The sequence below is a fragment of the Lissotriton vulgaris genome, unplaced genomic scaffold, assembly GCF_964263255.1.
Source record: "Lissotriton vulgaris unplaced genomic scaffold, aLisVul1.2 SCAFFOLD_1748, whole genome shotgun sequence".
NCBI classification, from domain to species: Eukaryota; Metazoa; Chordata; class Amphibia; order Caudata; family Salamandridae; genus Lissotriton; species Lissotriton vulgaris.
Genome location: NW_028243661.1, coordinates 123418 through 140572, shown reverse-complemented (window position 1 = coordinate 140572; position 17155 = coordinate 123418). Strand labels below are relative to the sequence as shown.

At 47.0% G+C, this 17155-nt stretch overlaps 1 protein-coding gene across 1 annotated transcript in view; it reads left to right on the top strand.

Annotated features, from left to right (window-relative positions):
* Positions 1–16478: 16478 nt before the first annotated feature.
* LOC147668258 (uncharacterized) overlaps positions 16479–17155 on the top strand; it is a 33983-nt gene continuing 33306 nt past the window's right edge. The window contains exon 1 of the mRNA XM_086948660.1: positions 16479–16615. The gene's annotated coding sequence lies outside the window, so the exon portion shown is untranslated. The remainder of the gene's footprint in view (positions 16616–17155) is intronic.

Genomic DNA, 17155 nt, shown 5'->3' with positions numbered 1-17155 from the left:
GCGGTCGCGCTGAATGCTGTTGCTGCATCAGGGGGCGGGGGGAGGGGGCCAAGGTAATAATGGCTTCCAGGCATGTTTGATCCTACGCGCCCACACAAGAAGTCATGCACAAGTCGCTCTAGTGACTGCTAACACGCGCCTGCGTGTTGGAGCCGCATGCGTAAGATGCAGGAGAGACACTACCCATTTGCGCATGGCTAATGGTTCCCTCGTTTCCAGGATGACATGTTTAATCATTAATGCTATGAGTTGTTTATTGTTTATTGTTTAAAAAGTTTTATATAGCGCTGGCTAGACCCGGAGGTATCAGAGCGCTTTACATGAGCATCAGATTATAGTTACAGGTTACATCAGTGGTTCCCAAACTCTTGACTCCTGAGGACCCCCATTGAGTCACCACTGGAAGCCGGGGACCCCCGAGCAATTTGTAGGATTTAACTTTCAAACGTTAAAACAGTAATTCGGAAAAAGGTAACACAAGTGTTCACACAAAACAAATACTCACATTACAAAGGATGTAAGGGTCCTATTTACAAGCCCCTATCACTATGGGAACAGTATACATACTTAAATTTAGGGCTTGGGAATAGCCCTTATTATGTGCCGTAATTCTACTTTAGTGTTGACATTTAAATTCAATTGCGGACTTAAAATGAGCCCCTATTCAAGAAAGTATTTAATCTGGCAATACATCTTTTGGGATCAGTAGGTAATAGCTAGCTAGTATTTCCTGCAACCCCTTGTTGGTTATTAAAAATTACAAGTTACAACAGGTATATGTGCTAATAATTATAATGTTCATATTTTCAACTACAAGGCTTGAGAGTAGCCCTTTAACGCTCAGTTGTGCTTAGTCCAATGTATGTGCTGATATTTACAATGCGCATGATGACCCTAAGGGTTCCATAGGTAAGGCAAGTTTAGATATACAGAACTAGCCTCCTAGCTGTAAGGATATATTGATTACAGTGCGTATTCAGCCTAGGAAAAGTACAAACACATAAGGGATGCGGTAGCGAATTCCATCATTCACAATCATTTAGACTCCTGAGGCGGAAGCCGGAAGGTTAGGGAATAGATCATTTTTTTTTTTTAAACTTGCTAAATTATTGCGAGCACTGTTTTTTAACCTTATTGTATTTTGCACTTTGCCTATTTCAAGCGCTTTGCCGTTTGTATTCCCCGCTTTTAATTCCCTTCCCCCTCTCACCACATTGTCCTCACCTGCTGGAGTATCATGACAGGGACCACCGGGGCTTAAGGAGCCGATTTGGGGCTTCTCTGGACCTCCGCCCTTGATCTCTTTCGGCACTTTTAGTGGCCGCCATTTTGGTTAGGGACGAGGACAGCGCTCTAGTGTTCGGCCGATTGGGGGCCCAGACACTATAAAATAGATCCCTCTTCTCGTCCGCGCAGTGGGCGCGCCGATGGCGTGCCAGAGGCAAGCCCGTCTGGGCCCGTCCGGGCCTGGACCGGAACCAGGGCCACCCCCCCTGGCCCTGGGCTCATTGATACTGATACTCCCAGTGCTCTCATTCGTTATTCCTCCACTCAGCTGCGGGATCTCAATATACCCATTACAACCCGCGCTGCCGTAACCTGTCACCCCCCAGTTGCCTTGTGTCCGCCCCTGCCCCATGCCCCGGTTGTAACTACACCCTCCCATGCCCTACTCCTTCTGCTCTCAGAATCTGCTCCACCCCTAAGCGCTACTTTCGCGCAGCCCTTATCAACGCTCGCTCTCTCCCGAAACACAGCTTAGAAATCAGGGATCTCATTGTACACCAGGATCTGGACATCCTGTTTATAACTGAGTCCTGGGGAGACGCTGCCTCTGGCCCGGATTTCTGTTCAGCCACACCGGAGGGATTCTGTGTGGCAAGACAGGATAGAGTTACCGGGAGAGGTGGTGGTCTAGCCATCATTTATAAAGGGGTTCTGCAATCCAAAATTGAACCCATTCACCGACTGAATTGCGAAGCCTGTATTTTTTCCATCACACTTAACGATAATCAAGTCTTCAGGGGAATTCTTATATACCGCCCCCCAGGCCATCATACCCACTTCCTGTCGACTCTGGTTGAACTTACTGAACTTTCCTTGAGCCACGCTGATTACACCATTCTGGGGGACTTCAATTTTCATCTAGAAGCCTTAGGGGACAAAGATACCTCCCAGCTGATCTCTGACCTACTCGCTGTAGGACTAAAGCAGTTGGTGGCATCCCCCACCCATCAAGCAGGCCATACGCTTGATGGTTTGTTCACCAATAACTCTAACATCTTACTGTCTACAGTTCTCCCTGTAGTATGGTCAGATCATTCTGCAATAATTTTTACCATACTGGCTCATAACCCCAACCCTCCGCAATCCACTGCCCGCACCCCTATTGTTACTAGCGCCTGGAAAAACTTGGACTATCCTCTTCTGACTAACATTCTGACTAAATCCTCCTATGAGGCTTCACCGCACCCCGCGTTACTGTCCAGCAGTTACCAGGAATGGATTCAGGATGCCATTAATCAAGCAGCCCCACCTAAAACCATTATTTCTAACTGGGCCACCCCATCTGCTCAATGGTTCTCAGAGGACCTTCGGCTACATAGACAGTATTGCAGGAATTTAGAAAGGCATTGGCGCAAGCACTATAGGCCCTCGGATAAGCAAACTTATAAAGATGCACTAGCGCTATATAAGAAAGCTATAATTAAGCACAAAAGTGCTTTCTTTCTCGCTCAGATCGAGTGCGCACAGAACTCGGTCAGAAAACTTTTCCAAGTAGTCGATTCCCTCTCCAATCCCCCGACAGCGCCTCCTATTGAACCTACACAAGATCTGTGTAATGCCGTGGCAACGTTCTTCTATACCAAGGTCATGAACATCTATTCATCTTTCTCTCCCCCTACCTGCTTGGACCACATAGACCCTTTCCCCTGTCCCTCTTCCCTCACTCCTACCTTCTCCAACTTTCACATGGTCATGAAGGATCAGATTAGCAAGCTAATCACGTCCATTAAATCTGGGTCCCCACTAGATCCCTGTCGCCCTTCTATACTGAATGCTCTAAGAGAGGTCATCACCTCTCCACTCACGGACTTATGCAATACCATCTTCCAAACAGGTACTTATCCCGAAATTTGGAAAAAGGCGGTCATTAAGCCCTTGTTAAAAAAGCCTTCCCTGGACCCCGCTGACTCTGCCAGTTATAGACCTATCGCCTACCTTCCATTCCCGGCAAAAATATTTGAAGCTATTATGAACAAACACAGCTTTCGGATTTCATCGATTGCCATCAGCTTCTAGACGATACCCAGTTCGGCTTCAGGAAGGGCCACGGCACTGAGACGGCTCTAATAAAGGCCTCAGACGAGATCAGAACTATAATGGACCAGGGTGGTGCAGCAGTCCTTATACTTCTGGATCTGTCCGCTGCCTTTGTCTTCGTCTCAGATACTGCGGACCTGTCTGCTCCAGGGCTCTGTAGGCGAAGATTAATGCCTTGAATTTGTTATGCAAAACAAGGGTACCCTGTTAAGCGAACCTGGGGTTGTGATGTATATAAAAGGAACAATGGTTCAGGGATGGCCTAATTAGGTCCAAAGATACAAAGAAAAAGTTATTTTATCTAGATATTGAATAAATTAGGGAGCACAGTATGTAGGGCAACATGTGTACTTTTAATCGGTATGGTTGCCAGTTGGCATTACACAGGCTCGTTCAGGTGCTCACATGAGTGAAAAAAATGCGTAACGTGACTAAGTGAAAGAGAAGATACACGAAATATCACAAAGACAACAACAAGAAATCCACAACGATATATACAATGGGGGGATTTTCATTGGGGGGGTCGACGGAGTTTCACTCTTTACTTAGTCAAGATCATCATCAGGACAGGGCGAGCAGTCCGAAACTGGAGAAAAAAATTGTTTATGTTCGCACTGTGCCCTACTGGACATTTCATTAATACAGCGCCTTTGTGCTCCCAGTAATAACAGTTGGCATGCTTTTAGTTTAGTTCACAGTTTTTTGCATAAAACATCCCAAGTGCGTGAAGGGATTAGAGCTAATGCGTGCTTAAGTAATTGGGGTAATGATACCAGGGTGACCTTTACACAACGCTCTGTGTCGCATACCTACACTTACTAATTAAGGGAGCAGGTAAATGAAGAGGAGAAGTGTCTGGGGCACTCTATGTAGGTTCAGTCTCTTCGAAGCCTGGTTAATGTAACACTCGAGTATGGAAGGATCTGGGGCGAGTAAGGCACAAAATCAAAAATCAAACCCAATTGTCCATCAATAGGGATTCTAGTCTGGGTCTTAGCGGTACATAGTGGCTTCTTACTTGCAACTCAGTTGGAGTAGAGGGTCCTCTACATCAATTAATGACTTCAAGTGAGTATTTAGAGGTCATAGTCTACAAGAGATTAATCACACAATATGGAACACGGTACTAATTTATGAAAGGGTGTAAATTACAGTTAAAATCTTGAGCCATGCTTACTTGAGTATACTTTGTGGAGGATATCATATTTAAAGAGGGTTTTTAGAATATTGTTCAAGTCGAGTCCTAAAAACAAGGTATAGATATTTTCAATTAAGATATCCTCGTTGGTACACCCTTATTTAGGTCCACTAAAATTTTTGGGGTTACATAATACACTATCCGCCTTGGGGGGCTGACCATTAGTGAAAGCGTGGGCTCAAATAGGGCATAAGCATATTTACCAATACAGTCTCTGATTCACGTCTGAGATCTGGATCTGTAATTAAAGTGGCAGGAATTACAAGGTTGAAACGGGAGGTCATGTACAAGCAGCAGGGTCCGAGGGGCAGGCAGGGACACTTACTAAATCGCCGTGTTCTGGGCCGGGATAGCTTTCCTGCTCCACGCGGCGGTCGCGCTGAATGCTGTTGCTGCATCAGGGGGCGGGGGGAGGGGGCCAAGGTAATAATGGCTTCCAGGCATGTTTGATCCTACGCGCCCACACAAGAAGTCATGCACAAGTCGCTCTAGTGACTGCTAACACGCGCCTGCGTGTTGGAGCCGCATGCGTAAGATGCAGGAGAGACACTACCCATTTGCGCATGGCTAATGGTTCCCTCGTTTCCAGGATGACATGTTTAATCATTAATGCTATGAGTTGTTTATTGTTTATTGTTTAAAAAGTTTTATATAGCGCTGGCTAGACCCGGAGGTATCAGAGCGCTTTACATGAGCATCAGATTATAGTTACAGGTTACATCAGTGGTTCCCAAACTCTTGACTCCTGAGGACCCCCATTGAGTCACCACTGGAAGCCGGGGACCCCCGAGCAATTTGTAGGATTTAACTTTCAAACGTTAAAACAGTAATTCGGAAAAAGGTAACACAAGTGTTCACACAAAACAAATACTCACATTACAAAGGATGTAAGGGTCCTATTTACAAGCCCCTATCACTATGGGAACAGTATACATACTTAAATTTAGGGCTTGGGAATAGCCCTTATTATGTGCCGTAATTCTACTTTAGTGTTGACATTTAAATTCAATTGCGGACTTAAAATGAGCCCCTATTCAAGAAAGTATTTAATCTGGCAATACATCTTTTGGGATCAGTAGGTAATAGCTAGCTAGTATTTCCTGCAACCCCTTGTTGGTTATTAAAAATTACAAGTTACAACAGGTATATGTGCTAATAATTATAATGTTCATATTTTCAACTACAAGGCTTGAGAGTAGCCCTTTAACGCTCAGTTGTGCTTAGTCCAATGTATGTGCTGATATTTACAATGCGCATGATGACCCTAAGGGTTCCATAGGTAAGGCAAGTTTAGATATACAGAACTAGCCTCCTAGCTGTAAGGATATATTGATTACAGTGCGTATTCAGCCTAGGAAAAGTACAAACACATAAGGGATGCGGTAGCGAATTCCATCATTCACAATCATTTAGACTCCTGAGGCGGAAGCCGGAAGGTTAGGGAATAGATCATTTTTTTTTTTTAAACTTGCTAAATTATTGCGAGCACTGTTTTTTAACCTTATTGTATTTTGCACTTTGCCTATTTCAAGCGCTTTGCCGTTTGTATTCCCCGCTTTTAATTCCCTTCCCCCTCTCACCACATTGTCCTCACCTGCTGGAGTATCATGACAGGGACCACCGGGGCTTAAGGAGCCGATTTGGGGCTTCTCTGGACCTCCGCCCTTGATCTCTTTCGGCACTTTTAGTGGCCGCCATTTTGGTTAGGGACGAGGACAGCGCTCTAGTGTTCGGCCGATTGGGGGCCCAGACACTATAAAATAGATCCCTCTTCTCGTCCGCGCAGTGGGCGCGCCGATGGCGTGCCAGAGGCAAGCCCGTCTGGGCCCGTCCGGGCCTGGACCGGAACCAGGGCCACCCCCCCTGGCCCTGGGCTCATTGATACTGATACTCCCAGTGCTCTCATTCGTTATTCCTCCACTCAGCTGCGGGATCTCAATATACCCATTACAACCCGCGCTGCCGTAACCTGTCACCCCCCAGTTGCCTTGTGTCCGCCCCTGCCCCATGCCCCGGTTGTAACTACACCCTCCCATGCCCTACTCCTTCTGCTCTCAGAATCTGCTCCACCCCTAAGCGCTACTTTCGCGCAGCCCTTATCAACGCTCGCTCTCTCCCGAAACACAGCTTAGAAATCAGGGATATCATTGTACACCAGGATCTGGACATCCTGTTTATAACTGAGTCCTGGGGAGACGCTGCCTCTGGCCCGGATTTCTGTTCAGCCACACCGGAGGGATTCTGTGTGGCAAGACAGGATAGAGTTACCGGGAGAGGTGGTGGTCTAGCCATCATTTATAAAGGGGTTCTGCAATCCAAAATTGAACCCATTCATCGACTGAATTGCGAAGCCTGTATTTTTTCCATCACACTTAACGATAATCAAGTCTTCAGGGGAATTCTTATATACCGCCCCCCAGGCCAGCATACCCACTTCCTGTCGACTCTGGTTGAACTTACTGAACTTTCCTTGAGCCACGCTGATTACACCATTCTGGGGGACTTCAATTTTCATCTAGAAGCCTTAGGGGACAAAGATACCTCCCAGCTGATCTCTGACCTACTCGCTGTAGGACTAAAGCACTTGGTGGCATCCCCCACCCATCAAGCAGGCCATACGCTTGATGGTTTGTTCACCAATAACTCTAACATCTTACTGTCTACAGTTCTCCCTGTAGTATGGTCAGATCATTCTGCAATAATTTTTACCATACTGGCTCATAACCCCAACCCTCCGCAATCCACTGCCCGCACCCCTATTGTTACTAGCGCCTGGAAAAACTTGGACTATCCTCTTCTGACTAACATTCTGACTAAATCCTCCTATGAGGCTTCACCGCACCCCGCGTTACTGTCCAGCAGTTACCAGGAATGGATTCAGGATGCCATTAATCAAGCAGCCCCACCTAAAACCATTATTTCTAACCGGGCCACCCCCTCTGCTCAATGGTTCTCAGAGGACCTTCGGCTACATAGACAGTATTGCAGGAATTTAGAAAGGCATTGGCGCAAGCACTATAGGCCCTCGGATAAGCAAACTTATAAAGATGCACTAGCGCTATATAAGAAAGCTATAATTAAGCACAAAAGTGCTTTCTTTCTCGCTCAGATCGAGTGCGCACAGAACTCGGTCAGAAAACTTTTCCAAGTAGTCGATTCCCTCTCCAATCCCCCGACAGCGCCTCCTATTGAACCTACACAAGATCTGTGTAATGCCGTGGCAACGTTCTTCTATACCAAGGTCATGAACATCTATTCATCTTTCTCTCCCCCTACCTGCTTGGACCACATAGACCCTTTCCCCTGTCCCTCTTCCCTCACTCCTACCTTCTCCAACTTTCACATGGTCATGAAGGATCAGATTAGCAAGCTAATCACGTCCATTAAATCTGGGTCCCCACTAGATCCCTGTCGCCCTTCTATACTGAATGCTCTAAGAGAGGTCATCACCTCTCCACTCACGGACCTATGCAATACCATCTTCCAAACAGGTACTTATCCCGAAATTTGGAAAAAGGCGGTCATTAAGCCCTTGTTAAAAAAGCCTTCCCTGGACCCCGCTGACTCTGCCAGTTATAGACCTATCGCCTACCTTCCATTCCCGGCAAAAATATTTGAAGCTATTATGAACAAACACAGCTTTCGGATTTCATCGATTGCCATCAGCTTCTAGACGATACCCAGTTCGGCTTCAGGAAGGGCCACGGCACTGAGACGGCTCTAATAAAGGCCTCAGACGAGATCAGAACTATAATGGACCAGGGTGGTGCAGCAGTCCTTATACTTCTGGATCTGTCCGCTGCCTTTGACACGGTCGATCACTCCATTCTGATCGACCGTGTCACATCCCTGGGGGTGACCCACCTTGCCAGGGATCTCATTGCTTCATTTCTGGCTAACTGCACTCAGGCGGTAAAACTGGGCACCTTTTATTCGCCCATCTTCACCCTTCCGTGCGGGGTACCCCAGGGCTCCTCGTTAAGCCCCACATTATTCAACATATATGTGGTGGATCTGGCGAGAGTTATTAAAGCACACGGACTCCGCTTAACCACCTACGCGGATGATACCCAATTGGTGCTGGCGGTCCATAAGGATGGACCAGCCGTGGCCGCAAGATTTCAGGAGGGGATGTTGGCCATCGGCTCATGGATGTCAAGCAACTTCTTAAAGTTAAACTCGGACAAGACGGAGGTGATGACCTTTAGCAACCTCTCATCGGAATGGTCTTCCACCTGGTGGCCCAGTAAAATGGGCCCACCTCCCACTCCGGTTGCCAAGGTCAGAAACCTCGGTATCTTGTTCGACGAGAAGTTGCTGTTCAAACACCACGTGAATTCGGTGGTCTCATCGTCCTTCGACACTTTAAAAAAGATCAACAAATTGCTGCCATATCTCCCCTCAAGGGCGGGGAAAACTTTGATCATCACTCTCGTATTCTTTAAATTGGACTACGGCAACGCCCTCTTCCTAGGCACGCAAGAACAGACCCTAACTAAACTACAAACGGTGCAAAACGCAGCGGCCAGAATTCTGTTAGACATTCCCAGCCGCCGCCCCACTTCTCTGGCCATACGTCACCTACATTGGCTTAGAGTCAGGAGCCGAATTAAGTTCAAGGCACTATGTATTGCCTATAAATAAATATAAAGCCATCCATGACTCAGGACCTAGGTTCCTCAAAGAGACCTTTCGGATCTATGCTCCTCAAAGATCCCTTCGTTCGGCGAATACTCACCTCCTCCCCGTTCCACGTACCAGAACCACCAGCTGGGGAGACAGACGCTTTTTAGTGGCAACCCCCAAACTGTGGAACTCTCTTCCTTTGTTTATCAAAACCAGTCCAACTCTTATCATCTTCCGTAAACTCCAGAAAACCTGGTTATTTAACCAATGATCTATCTGGTAGCTCTCCGCCCCAGGCAGTCTAATATGCGCCGAGACACCTTCGGGTAGTTGTGCGCAATAAAAATCTCAAAAACATAAACATCATCGCTTTGTAGGTTATGAGATATCTTGATATGTAGATATGGTTAACACAAAAAGTAACATTAGTAATTTCTGTACAAGGTTAGCATAGTGGGTGACAAAAGGCTCATCAGGTTAGACCTATGAGGAGGACAACTGGTTCAAGGTACCTTGGTGGCATGGTATTAAATACAGGTATTCCACTCATCAAGAGTGTTCAGTCCTTTTTCAATTGTCTTGCAGTTATAGATCCATTTCTATATATATAGCAAAAGTAGGGCAGTTGGGCTGTGGAAATCGTGCACATGTGAGGGTATAATGTGGAGGTTCCGGAGACAATTATGAGCGCTCTTATTAGGCATGAAGCCATTTTGATCATCATCCAGTAGTGTTCGAACGACATTATGTAATCTCAAGGCTATTACGTTTGTACAGGCTTTAGTTTCGATATTATTAATTACTGAAATCGAATTATAGAAGGCACTGAGTTGTGGGGATTTATGCGGCTTCAGAGTAACTGAAATAACCGCCCCTCACAAGAAGCCAGAAAGCGTGCAATTCACAATGCCCTTTAAACATCAACTTTAAATGCAGAATAACCAGAAAGGCACATTTCTTGAAGAATTTAATAGTACACCCCTTGGGACCTGGATCCTCCCTTGACAGTGCCCACACTGAAAGATCTCTTATGATGGGATTTTGAAGTTTAGCAGGAGGGGGATGTACACAAAAATATAACATTTCGTAGTAATGGGTGAATGTCTCTGTAATATCTGTACTTGACCCTCAGTGGATAAAATCGAAGGGACAATTCTTGACATATGGCCTTTGTTTGGAAGCCAGTACAAAAATTCCCAGCCTGGTCATCCACTTCATACTTTGTGAATATAACTAACCTGTCCATCCAGTAATATCAATCTTTAGTGTGGTTCTCGGATGTTAAAGGAGTTGAACTGCTTTGGTATGGTCTGCGTTCACCTCCTTCTTTTCTACCTGAATAATTTGGTCTTCTAGGTCAGTATTCTCCCTCTTCGAATTTTTTAGCTTACGCCTAACCTGAGCCATGGTATTTCCTCTAGTCACTACCTTGAATGCTTCCCAAGCTGTAACTGCTGAGGAGACTGAACCCGCAATAATGTAAAAATAATCTATGATCTTATTCCGCAGATGTTTCAAAAGAGTATCATCTAACATTCAAACACCATTTACCCTTAAACTCCCATTGTTGATGTCAGGAGGTTTATAGGACTGGTGAATGATCGGAGACCCCACTGGAGAGAATGACATGTTTACCTTTGTCGTCTACGTGAACTGTCTGTACTGAAAATGGGAAGGACCTACAGAGGCAAATGGAGAATGGCGACCCCTTGTGGACCACTGAGTAAATCCTGGATGATTGACATGTGTGTATACATCCTACCCAAGAACACACACTTTGTACCTAGTAAATGAGTCTCCTGAAGTAACAGGATATCAGGGGTATGATGATCAACAAACAACATAAAGGCCCCATCTCAATTTTAGTTTTTAAACCATTATCATTCCATGACTTTATACTATATCCCATCTAAGTCTGACAACAATTTGTTAGTCATTAGAATCAAAGCGATCCTGTACAACTTGAGGGGGCATGTGCCTGGTAACATGAACAAAATGAAACTTTAAAGAATCTAACCTAAAATCCATCTCCCTAACACTCCCACCCTATATTTCTATCCCAGAAGCATTAGTCACCCCAAATCATATGTAATAATCACATGTGAAACTCAATGGCAAAAAGTGAAAAAAGAAACAAGCAAAAGGAGTGATGCACTTTGAATGTAGAGTCCCTTTTCTTTTCTCTTTCAGGGGCTTTGTATTGTGCAGAAAAGCTGAACATGAAGTCAGTCCTTTCATAATGGTCTCTGTTGCCACATGCGTGTTATTTCCCCCAATCCCAGGTATGGTGAAGACGGTCTGCAGCAGGAGTAACCTCTACCCCCAATGACTTAAGGTGTGCTAGATTCTTTGATGCCGCGTCGGTCGGTTTTCGTAGTGTACTTTGCGGGATGAAGATATTTCATCAGACGCCCTTTCAATCGCCCGGATGCGTCAGCTGAAAACATTTCAAAGGAAATATCTTGACCCAGCACAGTGGAGCAGAGGTCCTATCCTTCACGCCCATTTGTAACACTTAGAGCAACTGTGACATGGTTATCCCCTGTTTTTTGCTGCCTGGTTTTGATGTGGTTCCAATTGCAGTGCACAGGGTCACCTGTGCCAGTGCTTTTTCCCAAAACAAATCCACAATTGCTATGTCTACCCCCTGTAAGTCCCTAGTAAATGGTACCCTGGGTACCCAGGGCCTGGGAGCTGAAGAGGGTCCCCTCGTACCCTCCTCAATGGGACCATTCCACTGCCCTTGCAGCTTGCATGCCACTGTGAGAGTGAAAACAACAAGGTTGACATGGCATTCTACCTGGGTGCCGTGCCAGACAACACTGCCTGAAGGTATAGGTCAGTCACCGCTCTAGCCGATCTCACAGCCCCAGGGCAGGGTGACCCATACCACAGGTGAGGACATATCTGCATGAGCAGAGACGCCCCGACACTATTAGGGTCCATTCTTTAATATTGTAAGCGCCAGTGAAGCCAAACAGAGCACATGGGCTGGAAACTCGACAGCTCGATTTCCACAGCACCATGATTGCTTCCCTGAACACAGGGGTGTTTGGTACCAAACTACTCCTTTCGATATATCCACACCAATGCCACTGTGAGATTTATTATACCATGTACTCAGAGGGCACCTCAGAGGTGCCCCCTGAAAACCTACCAATCCTGGTGTGGTTTCTGACCGGCTGTAGGCATTCAGCCTCCACCAGACATGTTTCTGGACCCCTGGGTGGAGAGCCCCTTCTCTCTTGGACCAGAAACAATGCACATACTGGGTGAAGGTGTCACACGTCCTCCCCCAGGATGGGCCAATGCTTAAAGGGGAAGCTTCAAAGGCCTGCCACCTTTGTAATATTCAATCCCGTACCTCTGCTACTAACAGAAGATGGCAGCCTCCGGTTTACACCTTCACTTCATGTGGGAAAACCAGTGGAAAAACTTAGGAGAAGAAGAGATGTGCCCACCTCTGACAATCCACCTCTCAGGTGGGGGAGGCGGAGTGGAGCACATCTTTCGGTCCTTAACTTCTTGAAGATGGGTAGACCCGCCAATCAGGGCTAGGTCTGTGCACACTCCCACAGGAGGGTGGCATAATAGATGGTGTAGTCACCCCAGGCAAGGTGCCAATTGGCCCTACCTGCTACTCCCCTAAAATGCCCCTAGATTTAGTATTTAGGTGGCTCTACCAGTCCTGAAAATTGGATCTGCGATGACTTAAGAAGAAAGAAGAGGTCCCTGCAGAGAAGGCTGAATACGACGACTGCCTTGGCCCCGTCCCTACTAGCCTGTCTCCAGATTCTGTGAACCTGCAACCTGTCTTGCAGCCGGTGACCTCTGAAAACCCTGGGAGGACTGCTGCCTTTGAAAAAGACTCCAATCGCCAGCTGAGAGTGGACCTGTCCAGAAGAAAACAACCCCAAGGGATCCGGATCCAGCTGGAACCGTGATCCCTGCACCCGACGCCCATGGCCCGAGTCTGAGTGGCCCACCTGCCCAGTGAAGTCTCCCCAGTGATTCAGACCTCGAATCCAGTGTTCGCTGACCGCTCCCTCCAAACCTCCAAGACGATGCCTCTAGACTGAATCCAGAGGCTCTGCTTGACCGTGACTGGCTCAGGTAAGAAGACTTGGAAGTTGAAAGGCACCCCTGCACCCGGAGCCCCTGGGCCCTGGTGAGCTGAACCAATTGTGCCCCTATGACACTCTGCCTCTCTACTTACCTCTCTGTAGTTGGTCTCCCTCTTGCAACCTCCAGTGAGATGCCTGCAGCCTGTTTGTCAAAAGCTCCAAACTGCATTCAAAAGCATTGGGCACCCAGCGCTGATGTAGCATCCAGCTGCCCCTCTGCCCCTGGTGGTGTATGCTTGGGGCTGCTTGGGGCCCCCCTGTGCTTGTGCTAACCCCCAAAGCTTAGCCTCTGCAACTGATCCACTTACCTGCAAGCAGTTTGGCTCCAGGCACCCCCAGTCTCTATTGAAAAGCATTGGGCCGAACTCTGACTCTGACCTCTGCACTTGGCCGCCCCCTTGCTGCTAGTGGTGCAGTGTTGGTACTCACCTTACCTGTGCTCCTTGCTGACCTTTGGGCCTGAATACTGGATTTGTAAGTGGGGAACTTACCTGTTAAACTGCATTATTGTTTTCACCATAGGGAACATTGAACTGCTTCAAACATATTGTGAATGGCAACTTTTAAAAGCGAAAAGTATTTTTATTTAAAAACGTACTTACCTTTTTGCGAAGATCTTGGTCACATATTTTTCCAAAAGTGGTGTGGATCTTCTTATCGAGCCGTGTGCCCATTATTGGTCAATGTTGTGCAATAAATGTCTTCCACTCCTCTGTGTGAGGCCTAAGGCTGCTCACCCACACTCCCACTAATAGAGCACTTTGGGTTTTACATTGAGCCCCGTACACTTTTGGGGAACCCCTGATCTCTGTGCATGGAATGACCACGGGCATACCATATACAAAGCCAGATTCGTGCAGCGTCAATGTACATTTGGAAGGGCTTCTCTTAGTGAACCCACCTCCGCACAGAATTTGACTTACTTCAGTCACATCCAAGAATCAGCAGAAACATAGACAGCGCCTGTAACCACTTTCTCCAGGAAACATAAATGTTACTTCTCTCTCAGAAAAGACTGTATGCGTTTTCGTGGGCAATTTAGTTGGAGAAACAGCACAGCATGAAAGTTAAGAGACTGAAGGTACTCGGAGGAACGCAAGTGAGGAACCACTTTGTGACCATTGTAAAGTTCAACAACACTGACATGAAGTGTAATGAAACTGAAAAAAACATTTCATATCCTTTTGCAGAGATCAGCACCCTTCTGGTCTGAATGCTGGTAGCATAGCTTGGCAGGAACATGTCAGGGGAGCGCCTGTACTGCTTCCAGATGGTTTCATCTGTCAGCAAAGACCATGCTCCTCCCCCTTACTCAAAGGCGCAACTAGAGCCAAATTTCGAGGGGGGGGGGGCTACAAATATTTTCGGGGGGGGGGAGACTAATTCTTCCAGCAATAGGCAGAGTGGAGTTGCAGGAGCTCTAACATGGGGTGAAAAAGCAACAAAGCCTCACTAACAAATAAATGGCCTTTTAAAGACCTGTGAAGTACTCATGTGCGGCGGCAATAAGACGGACGCTAGACCTGCTGGGCTACAGCAGCTTAAAAACTGTCTGTGTGAGTGCACGGGAAGCTGTCTCAGCCTGGGCTGACACCCACAACAGGGGGAGGGGGGGAGAGAGGGAGAGGGAGAGAGGGAGGCTGAAGCCCTTTGAGCCCTATGGGCGTTGTGTGCCTCCCCTTACTCCAAATGAGCGCTCATGTATGTGCTTCACAGAGCTCGAATCTTTTACAATCTTAGGAGCCAAAATAAACTATCCTACTGATGACCTCACATGAATTGATGTCACATAACATTTGACTATGATAAAGTCAGAGGAAGAGATATTAGTGAAATTATAGGAATGATGAGTACACAGGTAAAATCCTAATCATTAATCAGACATCAAAATTAACATTACACAGAATGTATAATCTGTGCAGCCGTCAAGGTGAAATATTGAAAAAGTAGTGATATCAAAATGTAGGACAGTGTGTTTGCTGAAGTGAATAGTGTCTCCCTCTTTAGTTCTAAACGGCTACTCCGCACACAGTGGAAGTACCAGCAAAGTAACATATGGAGTACTAGGCCCGTCTCCCAGTGATAAGATTCAGCAAGGTGTGAGTGAGACTTCAGCACAACCTCTAAATGTGTGAGTGTCACTCATGATGAGTGAGACTTGAATGCTCTGATGTGTGCCTGTCGGATCTGATGTCACTGCGAAGGCAACAAATGCAACTTGCCTGACAGTGCTACGAAGCCCTCCTGCAACCGCACATTGATGGTGCGTGGTCGAGGAGTGACTTATGCCAGGAGAGAGGGTTACCACCTGGCTGGTATATTATAGGCGTGACATGGCCAGTATTTTAATGTTCCGGCCAGTACAATAAGTAGGAAAATAACCTAACGCTGGTATTGTTTTCTTCAATAAGTGCAAAGTTAAAATATCAAATATAAGTAAGAATCACTTGTTCAATGTGTTCTAGAACTGTCTTAATGAATCATGACTGATAGTTAAAGTAAACAAAGACAGCAGAGCCATGTTAATAAATAATACAAACAATTTTACACAAAGTCTTATTGAGGAATAATATCCGAGTCTTTGCAAACTCTTAAAACATGACCAAGAGGTGGTAACTCTAATAAGAGCCTGTATGAAGGAGTCTGGCATTAGTTAGTGCTGGAATACCCTCTCATCCTCAGACCCGGCACCGGTCACTCATTGCCAAGGGACCATCCACTGAGGGAGAAATCTGTGAGAGTCAAACCTGATTGTTCTGTATTATGAAGTTATTGTGACTACAATCTTCTTAATCTTTCTTTATTTTATAAGTGAAACTTTGAAGGGAGTGAGATGGTAAACAATGCAGACAAATGCAAAACTTAATTTGGGGCAAACCGTTGAAATGCTGTTTGAGTATACACAGCCCTAACAAATATAAAGATTTACCCTCAGAAACAGGGAAATTAGAAAAACGCTGTCTGGATTTATTCTAGCAGTGAGTTGCATACACATTTTCATCTATTTAATGAAATTCAGGCTGTCATTTCAAATTCAGTCCTAGAGACTGAAGGCGGCGGTTCCATCTTTGTCCACCAGAGGGCGCTCCTCACCTGCTGATGAAACACTGAGCTGCACATTGGATGAAAGGGAGAAGGGTTTCCTCTTCCGGGTCAGCAGCGGCAGAGACAGCACCAGCAGCTACGGTGACATCACTTCCGGCCTCTGCAGAGGAGGAAGTAGCCCTGTCTGGTGGGCAGCTACCTTGATCTTCAGACCCTCACAGACCCCAGATCTGCCCACCCCCCGAGGTCCCCAGGGGGAGGAGAGAGCCTGGACACGTCTGCTCAGGTCTCTGCTCAGGTAGGAGATTGTCAGCACCTTCTGCAGTGTTTGTAGAAATAGACTGAATAATCCTGGAAGGAATCTCTGCAGGAGCCGGGCAGAGCTGGGCTCTTCTATCCGGGGCCCTGGGGCTGAGCTGGGCTCTTCTATCCAGTGGCCATGGAGCTGAGCCGGGCTCTTCCATCCGGGGGCCCCTGGTGCTGATCTGGGCTCTTCTATCCGGGGGCCACTGGGGCTGAGCTTGGCTCTTCTATCCGGGGCCCCTGGGGCTGATCTGGGCTCTTCTATCCGGGGGCCACTGGGGCTGAGCTTGGCTCTTCTATCCACGGGACCCTGGGGCTGAGCTGGGCTCTTCCATTCGGGGGCCTTGGGGCTGAGGTGGGCTCTTCTATCCTGGGCTCCTGGGGTTGAGCTGGGCTCTTCTATCCGGGGGCCCCTGGGGCTGAGCTGGGCTCTTCTATCCGGGGCCCCTGGGGCTGGGCTGGGCTCTTCTATCCGAGGGCCCCTGGGACTGAGCTGGGCTCTTCTATCCGGGGGCCCCTGGGGCTGAGCTGGGCT